This window comes from Oryctolagus cuniculus, chromosome 12 (genome assembly GCF_051225735.1).
Source record: "Oryctolagus cuniculus isolate XC-2025 breed Fujian yellow rabbit chromosome 12, ASM5122573v1, whole genome shotgun sequence".
NCBI lineage: Eukaryota > Metazoa > Chordata > Mammalia > Lagomorpha > Leporidae > Oryctolagus > Oryctolagus cuniculus.
The window spans coordinates 564,801-583,056 of NC_142878.1; the positions used below are offsets into that span (position 1 = coordinate 564,801).

An 18,256-nucleotide genomic window follows, 5' to 3' on the forward strand; every position below is an offset into this window, starting at 1 on the left:
GCGTGGGGGCGAGGCAGTCCGCCAGCTCTTGTCCGGCGGCTTCTGTTTGCCTCTGAACAGTGGCAAAGCCTCGTGCTGCAGCGAGGTGGCCCAAGGAGAGGGCCTGAGACAGGGCTGTGGCCCCGCTGCCCATGGCAGAGGCTGGGGAGGACCCAGCTGAGGCTGGGCCGCAAAGCCTCCTCTCCGGTCTGCAGCTCGGGTTTGAGAGCCTGGTGATCGCCCACGTGAGGGCTCAGGGCAGCAGAGCCAGCTCAGGGCAGACCTGGAGCCTGGACCCGCCCCTGGAAGGACGCTGCTCGCACTGTTTGACGCCCAGGGCTCGGGCACTGGGCAGACCGGCGGCTCCCTGACCTCCTGGGTCCAAGTGTTTCTCAGCCTCAGTGCACCTTTGGGTCCTGGTTGGAGAATCTCGGGGGTCTCACGGCTGACACAGTCCACCCCTCTGCCCACCTGCCCAGTGGCCCTGGGCCTCTACTCTGGGGGGTGGTTGAAGGTTCTGAGGCTCAGCCACACCCTTACTGCAACCTGGCTTCTGTGGATGTGCCCTGGAGAGGCCCCACGCCTTCCACTGGTGTCCACGGCCTGATCCGTGGACTGACTGCTGAGCTTCCGGGACAGGCTTGCCTGGAGGAGCATCGTGGATGACCGTGTCCAGTGTGGGAGGCCACAGCTCTGGGCCAGGGATCAGCTCACCATGGAGGAGCATCGTGGATGACTGTGTCCAGTGTGGGAGGCCACAGCTCTGAGTCAGGGATCAGCTCACCATGGAGGAGCATCGTGGATGACCGTGTCCAGTGTGGGAGGCCACGGCTGTGAGTCCGGGATCATCTCACCATGGAGGAGCGTTGTGGATGACCGTGTCCAGTGTGGGAGGCCACGGCTCTGGGCCAGGGGTCATCTCACCATGGAAGAACATCGTGGATGACCGTGTCCAGTGTGGGAGGCCACGGCTCTGGGCCAGGGATCATGTCACCATGGAGGAGGGTCGTGGATGACCGTGTCCAGTGCAGGAGGCCATGGCTGTGAGTCAGGGATCAGCTCACCATGGAGGAGCATCGTGGATGACTGTGTCCAGTGTGGAAGGCCACGGCTCTGAGCCCGGGATCATCTCACCATGGAGGAGCGTTGTAGATGACCGTGTCCAGTGTGGGCGGCCATGGCTGTGAGTCAGGGATCATTTCACCATGGAGGAGCATCGTGGATGACCGTGTCCAGTGCAGGAGGCCACGGCTGTGAGTCCGGGATCATCTCACCATGGAGGAGCGTTGTGGATGACCGTGTCCAGTGTGGGAGGCCACGGCTCTGGGCCAGCGATCATCTCCCCATGGAGGAGCATCGTGGATGACCGTGTCCAGTGTGTGAGGCCACAGCTCTGAGTCAGGGATCATCTCACCATGGAGGAGCATCGTGGATGACCGTGTCCAGTGCGGGAGGCCACGGCTCTGAGCCAGGAACATTCTACCCACAAATCAACTGTGGCTCTGAAAAGTTGGTAGCTCACCTGCCTGCATTCAGTGCTCCAACTGCGGGGCCCGGGCTGACCTCAGCATGGCCGCTCTGCTGCCCCCAAGCAGCCTGATTCTGCTCCTGGACAGCTGCAGTCGCGGGGGCTCTGTGGTTACCACCCCCGGGGTCTTCAGGAGCCACCTGAGGAGACCCAAGGCCTCCCTGGCAGGAAGACCCCGCGGTGTTCTTCCTGCTCTTGGTCCAACCCTGTGACCCCGGTGCCCACAGCCTGGCTGCTCTCACATCCAAGGTCAGTCACCTGGCTTCCACGGTGAGATTTCTGGGCTAAGAGCCGCCGCAGGGTCTATGCTGGGAGCAGCTGCAGGCAGCAAGGGAGGAGCTAGTGTCCGGCACCCCCCTTCCCCAGCACCTGACCTTTCTTTACCTCGGGGGCAGCTCGGCCTCAAGACCCTCACGCAACAAAGACCGGGGCTGAGCAGCTTCCGGCAGCAGCAAGAGGCTGGCCTCTGCTGTCTGTTCCTGCCCAGCGTGGGGCAGCCACATCCTCCAGCCCACCTGCATGGCCTCTGCTCTGACAGGGACACCCCTAGGCTGGTCCCAACGCCCTCAGTTCAAGCCTAGGTGTGAGTGGTGAGTCCAGGCTGTGGCAGGGAGATGGCTGGGGGGGGGTGGATGCTGCAGGGAAAGCAGAGGGGGGAGCCGGCAGGTGGGGCACCTCTGGCCCCCCGAGAACCCTGGGGAGCTGTTGGTGTCTGAGTTGGGGTGGCAAGATGGGCCTGGTGAGCTGGACTGTGCTCCCCACTGCTCGGCCCCGCCCACCTTGGCGGCTGGGGGCACCCTGGGGTCCTGGGTGCAATTCCGCCTTTCCTGACTCAGGATTCGGAGGCTGCGTGGTCTCAGCCCACCCCCCCCCCCCCACCAGGGCTCCAGCTCCTGAGCTGGCCTGGGAGATTCCCACAGGGCCGAGGGGTCTAAGATGGCCTTGCTATTGGCCTTTCTGCTTGGCCGGTTTCCTATCAGGAGGTACACAGGTGCCTCCATCTTCCTCCAGGGGATGTGGGAGCCGGGCCTGGGGTCGGGGTGGTGAGGACAGGAGAGGGGGGACTGCCGTGCTCCTGTGCGAGAGGGGAAGAGACTGGGGCCATGGGGCCATGGGGCCATGGGGACACAGGGGCTGCTGGACTCTGTGTGGGAGGGGAGGCAGGAAGGGCGGTTAGAGCTCCCCAGAGTGGCCACTCACGAAGGCTCTGGGGGGCTGTCGTTAGCTGCCCTGAGGAGCTGGCCGCTGGAGTCTCTCGAGGTTGCATGCCCCTCCCCCTCTGCTCCAGGGCCTCCAGGAGGTTGGCGAGGCTGACTGTGGGGTCGCCACGGACACCAGGCGGGAAGCAGAGCTGTGCCGAGAGCTCAGAACCGTGCTCACTTCACCCTTGCCCAAGGCGGGTGATGACGTCGGAGCTCGGCTCAGCGCCCCTGCTGTGCTCTGGGAAGCACACGGGGAGGCTGCCCAGGGCCTGCCGCCCGGCCATGGCTCCACCAGCGTCTGAGGGTCACTCGGAAGACACCACTGAGCCTAGCCTGTGACAGCGGTGGCGCCAGCTCGTGCCTTGGCTGTCTTCTCTGTGGCTTTGTGATGAGACCTGGCTGCACTGTGAGGACCTCCCGTTTCCCTTAGAAGGAGGGGCAAGGGGCGAGGGGCTGGCCCGGGGGAGGGGGATGTGACATTACAGCTGTCAGGTGTGGCTGTCAGATGCTTCCTCATGGGGTTCTTACCCGAGGCCCCCTATTCTGTGTGGCACCCACGAGAGTGGCTGTGTGATGTCCTCTGCCCTCAGGCTGGTGCCAGCCTGGACCCAAGTATCCTGACGTCCGCCCCAGTGGACTTCTCGGGAGGAGGTGCGGGGCTGCGAGGACGCCAGTGCCCTTTGGGGGAGGGGTCAGTGCAGTGTGACCCGCGTCAGCCAGGCTCTGGGTGCTGCACCTCCAGTCTCAGCGCCATTGGACAGGCGGCCTCCGTGCTCAGGGCTGGAGAAGCCCCGAGGTCTGTGTCTGTGGGCCGGCTGTCCATGCCCCTCCCAGAGCGTCCATCCGGCACGCAGTCCAGGAGAAGTACCGCCCCACAGCAGGCGGAGGCGTGCGTCACCGTCTAACTCAGAGGTGTGGGTGGTGCAGGCCCGAGGGCCGTGCGGCCTCAGCTCCTGCGGCTCACTGCAGAGGAAGCCACGTCCAGCGCCGGCCACGAGCACGCGTCTGTTCTTGGCCACGGTCCGTAGGCGGCAGGGGAGGCTCCATACTCAGAGGATGTGTGTCCTGGGGGCATCTGGATTCTGAGTCCGTGTCCCGGTGGCTTGTGGGATTGTTCCCTCCTCATGGTGGTCGACCAGGCATTTCTTGCCACAGTCATGGCGATGGCGTGGTGGCCCTGATGCCGAGAAGGCCGCAGTGACGCTGCATGCGTGCGAGGGTGCCTTGGCCATCCGACGGCCTCACTGAGTCAGCGGCAGGTCCACCCTCTGTGCACAGCTGCGCTTGCGCCGTGGCAGCCTCTCGAAGCGGCAGAAGCTCCCAGCCCACTCGCTCTGGAGGACATGGCCCGGCCAGCGGCTCCCGTAGGCTTGGATGCTGATGGCTCTCGGAGTCGGGAGGCATCTGGGTGCTGTGGCAGGGGCCTTGTGAGGAGCAGCCCGTCACTGTGAATGCAGAGGGAAATGGAGGCGCAGCCTGCAGGTGCTTGGGCTTCAGCAGGACACGGGCCCCCCGGGCTCACACAGGGAGCAGGACCCAGATTCCAGTCTTGGCGGAGTGGCTCAGGTGAGTTACCTGTTTGCCTCTGAGCAGCTGGAAGGGACCCACTGGACAGCCGCCCCGCATCCTGTCCCCACAAGCCACCGCTGCCCCCACGCGGGGTGCCTCTCGGCTCTTGGGTCACCTGTCTGGTAGAGCAGGTGGGCGAGGGGCATGGCCGCCCTCGAGGGTGTGGGGAGGAGGCGGTGCCTGGGCAAGGTTTTCTGACTTTGAAGCCGTGGAGGCATCCGCCTGACAGACAGTCTGAAATGTCAGAGAAATGTTACGGTGGAGGGGTCCTCCCCAGGGAGCTGCCTGCTGGCTGGGGCGGGGGCAGGGACACGGCAGGCTCCTTCACATAAAGATTCTGGCTCGGTTTTGTGATATTTAAGAAAAAAGAGCGCTCTGAATTATTTATAGCACGGAAAACAGCAGTGGGCTGTGGAGAGGGGGCTTCTCTGGTGGGTGGCCTGGTCTGACCACTCCTTGAGCTGTCCCTGCCGTCACCATCACCGATGTCCGCGCAGTCGGGGCTGGGGAGGCAGCGCCTGGCGTGGCTGTGGCACAGACGCGGCTCCCTCTTACGGCTTCCATTACATTCTCAGCGCCCCTGCGGGGGCCTCCTCCCACAGGGACTGGCTCCCGGGTGGGCGGAGCGTCTTGTGGGCAGAGCTCTGCCCTCCGAGGGTCCGTGTCCAGGGCGTGGGTGGTGGTTCTACTCTCCTGGGTACCTGTGCGCTCCCAAGCCCCACAGTGTTGGCGAGGAGCTGCTCAGCCTGTGAGTGACGCGCAGAAAGGCGTGGGGGGCTGTGGGTCCTCGCCCCTGGGGATGACGCGGGATAGGAGCCTGGGGTCCTCCTGGGGTGGGGTGTGTGAAGGGCGGGCGGCACAGTGCCAGGACCAGGACGGCCGTGTGTCGCTGAGCCCTGCAGCGGGTGCACAGAAGCTCTTGCTGTTCTCCAAGGCCCCCTTTCCCCACCTGGGTGGCCTGCAGCTCTGCCCCCAGCTCCTCTCCTGCGGGGGCCCGTAGGGAGGGGTTCTGGCCAGGGCACGGCTGCCCTGGGACCTGGGCGACAGAAGCTGGGCTGTCTCTCTGCACAGGCTCCACTCCATTCAGCCATGGGTGGGCAGGCGACCCGGGGTCTGGTCCCAGGAGGCCCTAGCTGACCTGGGTGAGCGTCCTTATCTTGCTGTGACCTGGGTCCTCTGAGGGGACCCCCTGTGGCCAAGGGTCCCCGCTTGCATTCTGGGGCCCACCTCTCCTGGGGAAGCTGAGGCACAGCCAGCCATGACAGCACGTCGGGCAGGGTGTCCATGCAGAGACCCCCACCTCCCAGGCTACACCCGCTAAGGCCCTACTTGGCCTCGCCACCAGGGCTGTGTGGCCACAGCAGGAGCAGGGCTGCCAAGGCTGTGGTGGCAGCAGGAGACTGAGTGGAAGGGGGTGAAGGGGGCCAGGATCACCCCGCCTGGACTTGTAGGACAGCGTGTGGAACTCGGGGTCCCAGCTGGAAAGGCAGGGGTCTCTAGGTATGTGCCCCCAGCACACGCACTGTCCCCTCACGCGTCTCGGGTGGGGACACTGTAACTGCCCCCCGGCTTGGGCCGCCCTCCCTTCCTCTGTCCTCAGCAGGGCCCACCGAGGCCCCCCACACCTCGCAGACCCCTGGGCTCCGCTCTGAGCTCCACCCTCTCTGAGGGTGTTTCCACCTGGGGTGACCTTGTCCCTGGGGTGTGCGTGGAGGCGGTTTGAGTAATTACAGCTGGAGGCGGGTGGTCCTGTCACCCCCAAAACAAGCAGTTCTCTAGCCCAAATGTCACCCGGTGGGTGGGCTGAGGCCTTGGGCAGCAAGGTCCCCCCGTTTCTCAGGGCCCCCCAGCCACAGGAAGCGGCCTCCTGGGGCTGTGCCCACCCCTCTGCTAGACAGCATTTCCTTTTCCTACACCAGAACTCTACCCACAGCTCTGCACCCCTGGCCACCTGCAGGTCTCCCCTTGGCAGTGCCCTGAGCTGCCCTGGAGGGGCCTCAGGAAGATGGGCTTGCAGGCTGGGAGGTCCTTGCTGTGCCGTGGAGGAGGAGGGGCATGCCAGGGCCATGCTGGTAGCACCATGTGTCCAGATTCAAGCTTGGGGAGCCAGGCCCTCTAGGCACGACTCCGGATGGTTCCACCGATCCTGGCAGGAGCTCTGAGCAGGGTCACCTCTTCAGACATGTGGGAAGCAGCCTTCTCATGACTCCCCCGTCCCGGCTCTCCGTGGCGGGGCGGACCTGGCGCTAATGGCACTGGGAGCCCACACACGGGTGAGTGCAGAGGAAGGGGCAGAGGAGCTCAGGGACCCGCAAGGACTGTTGGGTTCAGACCTTGGGTGTCCCGTCCCTCTGAGCCCTGGGAAGTCCGAGCATGCGAAACTCCAGGTCCTCTCGGCAGCGCCTGGGTGGCTGTGCTCCCTGCCAGACACAGCAGTGCTTGGAGTCCTGCCTCGGCAGGTCGCCATGGAGGCGAAGGGTGGGGTGTCCACGGTCGATGGGCCTTCACCTGGGATCACAGGGTCCTGGCGGCACCCCCACGCCTGTATGTGCATGGCTGTGAGGCTGTTGTCTGGTGACAAGGGAGCAGCACCCTGGAGAGACTGACCAGAAGCTGGGGTGAGGCTGGGGGCTGCCTGGGGTGAGACTGGGACAGGGTAAGCCGAGTGGAGAGGGTCTCCCTGGGGTGAGGACGGTGTCCTCAGAGCAGGGGACGCTGGTGTTTGGTGGATTTCCTGGACGTTGTTGAAGGGTGGGTTCTGTGGGGTCCGGTAGAGCTCATGTACGTAGACGTGACTGCAGCATTGTCTGGCGGCATTGCCGGGGCCGATCCCCGTCTGCCTGTCACCACCATGCCGTCAGCAGGGCTGCGGTGTGCACCTGCCAGCCATGTCTGAGCAAACCACAGGGTGGCCTGTGTGACCCTGGCTCTCATTTTCCCTGCATTTGCCACAAATGAGCTACATTGTGTGTAGATGTATTCAAACTTATTTAGCTTCACTATATTATTTCATTCTTACAAGTGCAGTGGCTTTATCCAAATACAGTGTCAGTACCTGTGGCTGGCTCAGTGCAGCGTCAGCACAGAGCCCCGTGAGCCCAGGAGCTCATTTGTGGATCTGTCCTGTGTTGCCGCGTGCAGCCACGAATCCCCCACCCTGACACACACCAAGACTCACGTGTGAGGGTGAGTTTCCACAGCCCCAGAAGCAGGGCCACAGCGTGAATTTTTTCGGAGGTTTATTTATTTTGATCCACTTGAAAGTCAGCCAGAAAGAGACAGAGATCTTCCATCCAGGTTCACTCTCCGGATCCCTGCAGTGGCCAGGGCTGGGCCAGGCCAAAGCCAGGGCCTGAATTGCCATGTAGTCTCCCGTGTGGGTGGCAGGGACCCAAGCACCTGGGCCATCACGTGCTGCCTCCCGGGGTGGATTAGCAGGGAGTGGACGGGGAGCGGCAGTGGGACTCGATCCCAGGCACTCTGATGTGGGAGGCTGCTGCCGCCTGCCCTGTGCTTTGGGCAGATGGCCCTCTGGGATGGCCTTGGCCGGGGTGAGGGGGCGCAGGTGGACGCTGACTGTGAAGGCACAGAGAGCTGGGCTGCAGGAGAGTCGCCGGCTGCAGCGAACTCACGGAGGCTGCGGCAGGAAGGGCGGGGAGACCGTGGTGAGGACATCTAAACCTGCGCTTCTCGGCCCCACCCCGTGCCAACCGTGGGCCCTCGCAGCCCTCAGCGGTGACAGCACAGTGGGGACTCTGGTTTCCACACACCTCCGCCTCTGCTCCTAGCAGGCTCCTGTGCCCTTCTGGGGTGAGTGTGGACGGGACAGAAGCGGGCCGGGCAGCAGGAATGCATCCCCCTTCTGAGCTCCAAGGTCCTGGGGAGGGAACGGTGGGCAGCAGAGTGGCTGGAGCAGGAGGAGCCCAGACACGGGGAGTCATGGACAAGCGCTGGGGACTGATGTGAAGGGTCAGGGTCAGGTGCAGCCAGGGAGGGAGGGAGGGGCTGGACGGGGAGGGAGGGGCTGGACGGGGAGGGAGCACTGGCGTGGAAGCCAAGGGTGCAGTTAGGTTGGTCTCACTTCTACAGCCCCAGCAGGCTGCGTGCAGCTCCTCCCTCACAGGTGGCTGCCAGGGTTCCTGGGACCTGGGTGCTGGTCCTGGAAGCGCCTTGGGCACATGTGGCTCTCAGGTGAGGCTCTCTGGTGTCCTCCCCAGAATCCAGGCAGAGCCGCCACCCTCCACCCCCTCCTCTCCGCGGGGTTGTGGTTGGAGCAAGAGTTAGTGCGGAAGGCCAGGCCACCGAGAAGCCTGGTGGCTTCAGCAACACACTGGTACCCACCACCTGCCAGTCCGCGTGGGCAGGCCCCTGGCCCCTCAGGAGCCCTCGGGCTGTGCAGTCTCAGCGGCCGCTGCCCCTGCCCAGCTTCAGAACTGACTCCTCTGTGCAGTTCCTGCTGCAGGCCCGGGGTCTGCCCGAGAGCCTGTGCCACATTGCCCGGCACTGGCACCGGCACCAGCACTGTGGGTGCTCATGGATTGTTCTCTTTATAAAACTGATTAGCCGCGCTGGCCTAGCCCCGAGGAGCGGCTGCCCCAGGTTCCCTGTAGGTGCCCCCTCCGAGGGTAGACTGATCAAGGCTCGTTTATTCTAAAGTCCCAGTGGTGTTTATACATAACCAGCTGCAGAACGAAGAAGCACAAAAGATAACAACATCCGTAAGCAGCTTATCGGGGCCTCCGGCAGCACAGCTAATGTTAGAGTTCTTGATTAGCATCCTCCTTCAGGATGGGAGTGTGTGACTTTCTTATCCCAGAAATTCCACAAGCCAAGATTGGCCTTGAGTTGTCCAAAGGCTGCCTACAGTAGACAGTGGGGCCTTTGCCTCCACTGCTGCACAGCCTTTGAGTGCCGGCCAGAGGTTTAACAAGCACACTGTGTGCCACGTGTGGGGTCATGGGGGGCGGGCGTCCATGAGTGCCACATGTGGGGTCCGTGGCGGGGAGGGTGTCTACTTGCTGTATGCAGGGCCCAGGGAGGGCAGGCATCCATGCTGTGGGCCATGTGCAGGGTCCACAGGGGGCGGGCATCCATGAGTGCTGCATTCGGGGTCCACAGGGGGGCAGATGTCCATGCTGTGGGCCTGCACACTCAGCGTCTTGGTCGTACCTGGGTCCATGAGGTTCGGAAGCACCCAGCCAGGGCAGGTTCGCCTTGGTCTCGCTGTAAGGGACGTCGGGTAGCAGGTGTGGACTCAGGAGAAGGACTGGGTTTCTCATCCCGAGGTGCCCATGACGTCGCGACTGTGAGTGTCCGGTGCTCGGGGCACTGTGCCGAGCTGCCCCTCTGTGAGCTGGGGAGGGAGGGGCAGTTTCCAGGGAGGTTGGGGCTGGGGGGGCTTTCACCAGCTTAGGGAGAGGGAGCTGGGCTTAGGCCTCAGAAGAAAGCCATCAGCACCAAAGATTGAGGGGGAAAACTGGTCTCGAGGAGTTTTTCTTAAAGATTTATTTATTTGAAGGTGGGGAGGAGAGAGAGAGGGAGAGAGAGAGGGAGAGAGAAGGAGAGGGAGAGAGAGGGAGAGAGAGAGGGAGAGAGGTCTTCCATCCGCTGGTTCACTCCCCGTGCTGAGCTTCCCAAGTCAGGGTTGTGAGCTGGTCACAGCCAGCACAGACGGTGCCTCCAGGAGCCTCAGGGGCGACTCGCCTGTTGTTCCTGGCGGGAACACGGGGCCTAGGGGGCTGGGGTGCACCGTGCCCTACACTGGGGCGGCCTCGGAAGCTCTGTGTGGGGATGGCAGTGTGGACGGGGGTCCCGCAGGTGTCCTTGCTCAGTGGCACCCTGGCCCCTCGGGGGTCTTGGAGCCAGGACGGACGTTCACATGTGCTGGGCTCCGGGCTTCCCTCCCGCCCTCTTGACTCCACTTTCCTCACTGGGCCCCGCCTCCCTCCCGCGCCTCCGTGGTCTGGCAGTGTTCAGAGAGTTTCCACCACGCTCCGTCCTCAGGCATCCACGGATCCCGCCCGCGTGGGACCAGGGCAGGCCCAGCTGATGAAGCCAAGTGACCCGGCTTGGCCTTTGAGTTGAGCAGCTAGCTGCTCCTCCAAGCTTTTGGGAAAGACCCCAAAGTGCAGACAGACAGGGGACATGGGCCAACTTGGTCGCTCAGAGCCTGGGACGGGACTTGGCCATGGAAAGATGGGGCTCTCAGGTAAGCAGCCCCGAGCCTGCCTCACCCGGGTCCGTGTCCCACCTGGTGGGGGTTAGGCTTGAGACCACCTAGAAAATCTGCAGGTCATTTGTGGGCTCTGCAGCTCTGAAGTGTCTTCCTTGGGAGGCCGAGCCCCGCCCGGGTTTTTCGGGTCTGTCCGACCTCTCAACTGCTTTGCAGGGGGGGTCAGGTGATGCGTCCATCTGCTGCCGCCCTCTGTCCAGGGAGAGTTGGCCGTGTCAGCTGCTGGCACCCTGAGGGTGTGAGGCTCTGCGTGGCGCCCCAGCCACACCCTGGCCCAACCATCAGGGACTTGCAGCAGGCCCGGTGTGAGGGAGGCACAGGCGGGGTGGGGGCAGCCGGAGGCCTGAGTGCGGGTCCTGCCCACGCCAGGTGTCAGTGCTGGCCCCTGTCTTCCTCCTGCCACGGGTGTCACCCTTCCCTGTTTAAAACACTCCACTCCACATGGATTAAATGTGCGGAGCTGAGTTAATGTTTTCTTCTTTTTTATAAAAAAGATCTAGTTACTTAATTTGACAGGCAGAGCTACAGATGGCAGTGTGTGCGGAGGAGAGATGGGAGAGAGAGAGGGAGAGGGAGAGGGAGAGGGAGAGGGAGAGGGAGAGGGAGAGGGAGAGGGAGAGATCTTCCAGCTGGTTCACTCCTCAAATGGCTGCAACTGCTGAAACTGTGCCCATCCAAAGCCAGGAGCCAGGAGCTTCTGCGTCTCTCATGTGTGTGCAGGGGCCCAAGCACTTGGGCCATTTTCTATTGCTTTCCCAGGTGCATTAACAGGGAGCTGGATTGAAAGTGGAGCAGCTGGGACTTGAACCAGCATCTGTATGGGATGCCGACACTGCAGGCAGAGGCTTAGCCTAGTACGCTATAGCACTGCCCACTAACGTTTTCTTCTGAGCCGCCTTGGGAACTTGGCAGCCCAAGACCCTGGGGTCTGCTGACTTCTAAGGAAACACTCGCTTCTTAAGGGTCCTCCCTTCTGCTCCGAGCCCCCTCCTGGGACTCAGCTCCTGGTGGGCGGGGCCTCAGCTTGCTCACCCCTTCCTGCTGCTCAGTGGGACCAGGGCTTGGTTTCTATGTCCTCATCTCCAAAAGGTGTCCTGGCAGCTCCAGGTGCACCAGCTGGGGGCTGCCCAGGTGTGTGGGAGGGGGGTCTGTGCTGGGGACCTCGCCGGCATCCAGTCAGGAGCAGCCCCCTGTGGAGCCGGCAGGGGCCCGGCGGGGGCTTCCTGTGGCTCTGGAGTTGCTGTGACCATCGGCTGTGACCTGAACACAGACACACCCGGCTCCTTCCCCAGAGCACACGCTCACGTCCCTCCTGCTGCAGTCCCTTGTCCATTGGCCGTGTTTCCTTGTAGTTGTTGCTGTCACCTCTTACTACGCTAACTTAGAGACTACTCCAGCACACACGTGCAAGGGTACTTCACGAAGAATCTGTGCATGGTTTTTAATTTATTTATTTATTTTTTTTTTTATTTATTTTTTTTGACAGGCAGAGTGGACAGTGAGAGAGAGAGACAGAGAGAAAGGTCTTCCTTTTGCCGTTGGTTCACCCTCCAATGGCCGCCGCGGCCGGCACGCTGCGGCCGGCGCACCGCGCTGATCCGATGGCAGGAGCCAGGAGCCAGGTGCTTTTCCTGGTCTCCCATGGGGTGCAGGGCCCAAGCACCTGGGCCATCCTCCACTGCACTCCCTGGCCACAGCAGAGGGCTGGCCTGGAAGAGGGACAACCGGGACAGAATCCGGCGCCCCGACCGGGACTAGAACCCGGTGTGCCGGCGCTGCTAGGCGGAGGATTAGCCTAGTGAGCCGCGGCGCCGGCCTTGTGCATGGTTTTTAAAAACTTACTCCCGAGTGAGCTCATCCCTTAACTCTGCTCTCTGAAATGTTGACATTTCTGCATATGTGTAGGAGCCATGGTGCAGGTGTGGGTTTCTGTGCTGCCCGCAGCGTCAGGCCCCACTGGGGTCTTGGAGCGTGTCCCCTGGGTGGACTCTGAAGCCACAGGCCATCTCCCAGGCTGGGGTCATCCCCAGGGCCCCAGCTCTGCAGCTCTCCCCTGGGAGGCACCTGGTGCCATCTAGGGAGCCGTGCAGGCAGGTGCCGTGTCACTGACGAGCAGAGTCCGGGAGGGTCAGCCCCAGGAGGCCGGGGCCAGTTAGGGGCTGGGTGTGAAAGGGCTCAGTTCCTTAGGAGCCCCCGCCTGTGGCCAGCCCTGAGTGCTGCTCTGAGGGGTGCGTGTGTCCCCCGCTTTCAGGGCAGGACCCTCAGCCCTGCCCGGCGCGTGGCCCAGGACGATGCCCAGCCCAGCCCAGGGAGTCGGATGGGGAGAGGCTCCCGCTGCTTGACAGACAGCAGAGTCTGTGGCCCCGCCTGGGAGTCTGCTTCTCCCCTGTTAACACGTCTCGGGTCGGTGGCTGTCCCTGTCTTTGAGGTCCTGTGTCACAGTCTGGCCAGCTCCTCTGCCAGCCGTTTTGACGCTGCAGAAGGAGATGGCAAGTTTCGGGGAACGGCTGTGACCCCCGTCAGCCTCAAGCTGACTTCAGAGGAGGTCGTCTTCCTCGGGGGTTCTTTCCGAGCTGCCGTTTCCTTTGCAGAGAGGCTGAGCTCCGAGTTAAGATGAGAATCCTACAGGAGAAGGGGAAGCCTGTGTGCAGTGTCTGAGATATTCCCCATCATCTCGTCTGAAATGTGAAACCGGCCCCTTCACCATCCTGCCAGCCGTGCTCCTGTGCCCTATGCCCCCTGCCTCAGGCCCGTGTGCACCTGTGCCTCTGTACCCAAGTACCCGTGTGCCCCATGCCCCTGTGCCCCATACCCCTGTGTCCGTGTGCACCTGTGCCCCGTGTGCACTTGTGCCTGTGTTCTCCTGTGTCCCTGTGCCCATGTGCACCTATGCCCCTGTGCCCCATGTGAATCTGTGCCCGTGTGCACCTGTGCCCCTGTGCCCATGTGTCCCTGTGCTCCATGTGCATCTGTGTCCGTGTGCACCTGTGCCTGTGTTCTCCTGTGTCCCTGTGCCCATGTGCCCCATGCCCCTGTACCCCTGTGCCCTTGTGTTTCTGTGCCCCTGCGCCCATGTGCCCGGCTGTCGAGCAAGTGCAGGAGGCCTGGGCTGCCGTCAATGGGGTGGGGCCTGACTCCAGCTCAGACCTGTGCACACCTGGGTCCCCAGGCTTGAGAGGTGCTGTGGCATCGACCATGGCCACCTCTGTGCATGGCAGTGTCCTGTGCAGCCCTCTCCTGCTGTACGTAGAGGCAGGACCAGAGCACGCCCGGCCTGCCTGGGGCCTCTGGGGACCTTGCTGCAGGTCTGGGAGGCCTCCCAGAGGTGACACCCACATGTGGGACTGGCACCTGGGTCCCCGGTACAAAGGCGTGCTTGGAGCAGGCACTGAAGTGCATGTCTCTTGTTGGGACAGGAGGGTAGTGGAGCCTTCTGCAGGTGGCTCTGCGTGTGGGAGTCCAGGGGAGCCAGGCCACGGGTCCCAGGAGCCCTCCTCATTTCCCGAAGCCCCTCCCCACCACATAGCAGCGCCTGCATCCTCCTTCCTGCTAGAGGTGGGGAGGGCTGCCCACGGCCCAGGCCGCGCCCGCCCCACCCCCATGTCCCAACATCTGGGCTGTGACCCCGACTCTGCTGGGCCAGCCAGCCGGGCAGTGAGAGGAGATGGATGCCCGCTCCTCCCAGGGGATCCATCACTCGGGCATGCAGTGCCCAGCAGCCCCAAGTGAGCTAAAAATACGCACGGCCGGGACCCAGCCGGACACATGGAGCCAGAGCCGAGCTGCCCAGCAGTCCCCACCCCCGTGCTCTGCCACTGTCCACTCCCCCACCTGGGCTCTGCGGGCAGTGCCTGCCCTTTCCCTTACCGGGCGGGGGCAGAGGGCCCTGAGGGGCTGTGAAGTGTGGGGGGGTGTAGGCCGGGCGGTGAAAGGACGCAGCCCTTCCTGAGCTGGGACGCCCACGTGCTGCCCACTTCTCTGCAGCTCGCAGGGCCCGTGGTTCCTGCTGCCCGGGGAGGATCCTGGCCACAGCGCAGGCTCCATGAAGGAAGCCCCTCCATCCTCCTCTTGTCTCTGCAGGAGCTGAGAGGGGGGGCTCTGAGAGGCAGGAGGGGCCCCTGCCGCCGAGCGCCTGGACCCGGGGCTCCAGCGCTGCTTTGCCTGTGGACAGATGAGTCCGTGGTGGCTCCCATGGCGTGATGGGCAGTTGAGGCTTTCAGAGGGGACTCCACACAGCTGGAGGCTGGGTTTGGGGTCGGGACAGATGTTCGGGACCCCTGGGACCAAGATGTGGTGGCACAGGACTCACAGAGGCTGGGTGGGTGCCCCTCCCCCACCTGCTGCAGCAGGTCCCAGACTGTGGTTCATGGACCAGGAGCATCAGCCTCAACCGGAAGCTCAGAAATGCAGAGTCCCAGGCCAGACGTGGCCCTGCTGGCCTGGGGAGGAGCCGTCCTGGGAGCACCAGGGCTCTGTTGCAAACACAGAGGGAGGCTGGGGCTTGGGCCAAGGAGGCACTTTCCCCAGCAGCCGGCTCAGCCCCCAGGCGGGGACTCCTGGTGGCCTTCGCTTCCCTGCCGTGGACTCCCCGACTTACGGCTCCACACGGGGGCCGTGAGCGCGGCCTCCCCCCTGCAGATGGCGCCGCTGTGTGATGCGCACAGGCCTGGGAGGAGTCGCCGGTGCTGCCCTGGTGCCCCGGCTCCTGGCCTCGGCCGATCCCACCTGCATGCTGCCCTCAGCCCTGCCTCCACTCTGCCAGGTGCCAGGCGCTCCTCGCAGGCACTCTGGGCCATCGCCCACCGCCACGCAGGCAGGCGGCCTCCCAGGAAGTCCTGGCCTTGTGTGCACTCAGTGGGAGGCTCTGCTGTGCCCCCACAGGCCCCTGGGACAGCCCCTCTCCTGGTGCTGCAGATGCTCACGCAGGGGTGTAGTGGTTCCTGCCCCTGGAGCAATGGGCAGAAAGCGCAGTGAGCGGTGTCTGGCAGCTCCCAGGTCACCCCGCGCCTTCTCGCCCGCCTCGGCCCTGCTGCTGAGAGGGCAGAGGCCACAGGCCATGGCTCCCTGCTCCGCACACCCTCATCCCCGGGGCCCTGGCCTTTCTCAGAGCTCGGGTCTGGGTTGCAGAGCTGAGGTCCCCCTGCCTCCCCTGCTGGGGTCATGGCAGCTGCCAAGTCACAGGAAGAGCCTGGGTGTGGACGCCTCCCGCAGGACCCGGGCCTGGGCCGTGCCCCTCGTGGGGACGGGCTCACCTAACTTGGATGAGAGTTTCTTGAGGAAGATCTTGTTAGTTCCATTCAAAGTGACCGTCCCCAAACAAGGAACTGGCGGGAGAGCGGGGCAGGGCTGGGAGCTGGCCGACCTGTGCCTCGCAGGTGGGCACTTAGCTGTGGCGACCACCTGCCTGCATGGCCAGCAGCCGTGTTCCATCTGAGGACACTGGTGTGCAGTGGCTGGAGGCGAGCCAGGGCGGTTGGGGTTTGCATCAAGGTCAGAGGCTCAGCCCACAGACAAGGCCAGCTTCCAGGCCAAGGAGGGGCTGCCCGGGCCTGCCCTCCCCTGTGTGTGGACACCAGGCTGCCCTCCCCATGTGTGGACACCAGGCTGCCCTCCCGTGTGTACACCAGGCTGCCCTCCCCTGTGTGGACACCAGGCTGCCCTCCCCTGTGTGTGGACACCGGGCTGCCTTCCCCTGTGTGGGCACCAGGCTGCCCTCCCCTGTGTGGACACCAGGCTGCCCTTCCCTGTGTGGACACCGGGCTGCCCTCCCCTGTGTGGACACCAGGCTGCCCTCCCCTGTGTGGACACCAGGCTGCCCTCCCCGTGTGTGGATACCAGCTGCCCTCCCCGTGTGTGTGGACACCAGGCTGCCCTCCCCTGTGTGTGGGCACCAGGCTGCCCTCCCCTGTGTGGACACCAGGCTGCCCTCCCCTGTGTGTGGACACCGGGCTGCCCTCCCCTGTGTGTGGGCACCGGGCTGCCCTCCCCTGTGTGTGGACACCAGGCTGCCCTCCCCTGTGTGTGGGCACCGGGCTGCCCTCCCCTGTGTGGGCACCAGTCTGCCCTCCCCTGTGTGGACACCAGGCTGCCCTCCCCGTGTGTGGACACCAGCTGCCCTCCCCGTGTGTGTGGACACCAGGCTGCCCTCCCCTGTGTGGACACCAGGCTGCCCTCCCCTGTGTGGACACCAGGCTGCCCTCCCCTGTGTGTGGACACCGGGCTGCCCTCCCCTGTGTGTGGGCACCGGGCTGCCCTCCCCTGTGTGTGGACACCAGGCTGCCCTCCCCTGTGTGTGGGCACCAGGCTGCCCTCCCCTGTGTGGGCACCAGTCTGCCCTCCCCTGTGTGGACACCAGCTGCCCTCCCCTGTGTGTGGGCACCAGGCTGCCCTCCCCTGTGTGGACACCAGGCTGCCCTCCCCTGTGTGTGGACACCGGGCTGCCCTCCCCTGTGTGTGGACACCAGGCTGCCCTCCCCTGTGTGGACACCAGGCTGCCCTCCCCTGTGTGTGGACACCGGGCTGCCCTCCCCTGTGTGTGGACACCAGGCTGCCCTCCCCTGTGTGTGGACACCGGGCTGCCCTCCCCTGTGTGTGGACACCGGGCTGCCCTCCCCTGTGTGTGGGCACCAGGCTGCCCTCCCCTGTGTGTGGGCACCGGGCTGCCCTCCCTTGTGTGTGGACAGCGGGCTGCCCTCCCGTGTGTGTGGACACCGGGCCGCCCTCCCGTGTGTGTGGACACCGGGCTGCCCTCCCCTGTGTGGACACCAGGCTGCCCTCCCCTGTGTGTGGACACCGGGCTGCCCTCCCCTGTGTGTGGACACCGGGCCGTCCTCCCCTGTGTGTGGACACCAGGCTGCCCTCCCCTGTGTGTGGACACCGGGCCGCCCTCCCCTGTGTGTGGACAGCAGGCCGCCCTCCCCTGTGTGTGGACACCGGGCTGCCCTCCCCTGTGTGGACACCGGGCCGCCCTCACCTGTGTGTGGACACCGGGCTGCCCTCCCCTGTGTGGACACCAGGCTGCCCTCCCCTGTGTGTGGACACCGGGCTGCCCTCCCCTGTGTGTGGACACCGGGCCGCCCTCCCCTGTGTGGACACCGGGCCGCCCTCCCCTGTGTGTGGACACCGGGCCGCTCTCCCCTGTGTGGACACCGGGCCGCCCTCACCTGTGTGTGGACAGCGGGCCGCCCTCCCCTGTGTGTGGACAGCGGGCTGCCCTCCCCTGTGTGGACACCAGGCTGCCCTCCCCTGTGTGGACACCGGGCTGCCCTCCCCTGTGTGTGGACACCGGGCTGCCCTCCCCTGTGTGGACACCAGGCTGCCCTCCCCTGTGTGTGTACACCGGGCTGCCCTCCCCTGTGTGTGTACACCGGGCCGCCCTCCCCTGTGTGTGGACAGCGGGCCGCCCTCCCCTGTGTGTGGACAGCGGGCTGCCCTCCCCTGTGTGGACACCGGGCTGCCCTCCCCTGTGTGTGGACACCGGGCTGCCCTCCCCTGTGTGGACACCAGGCTGCCCTCCCCTGTGTGTGGACACCGGGCTGCCCTCCCCTGTGTGGACACCAGGCTGCCCTCCCCTGTGTGGACACCAGGCTGCCCTCCCCTGTGTGTGGACACCGGGCTGCCCTCCCCTGTGTGTGTACACCGGGCCGCCCTCCCCTGTGTGCGGACAGCGGGCCGCCCTCCCCTGTGTGTGGACAGCGGGCTGCCCTCCCCTGTGTGGACACCGGGCTGCCCTCCCCTGTGTGTGGA

At 64.6% G+C, this 18,256-nt stretch overlaps 1 protein-coding gene across 5 annotated transcripts in view; it reads left to right on the plus strand.

Moving 5' to 3' along the window:
• The window catches only part of NTRK3 (neurotrophic receptor tyrosine kinase 3), a 269,188-nt gene that overhangs the window by 204,355 nt on the left and 46,577 nt on the right, over positions 1-18,256 (plus strand). The gene's annotated exons all lie outside the window — the stretch shown is intronic.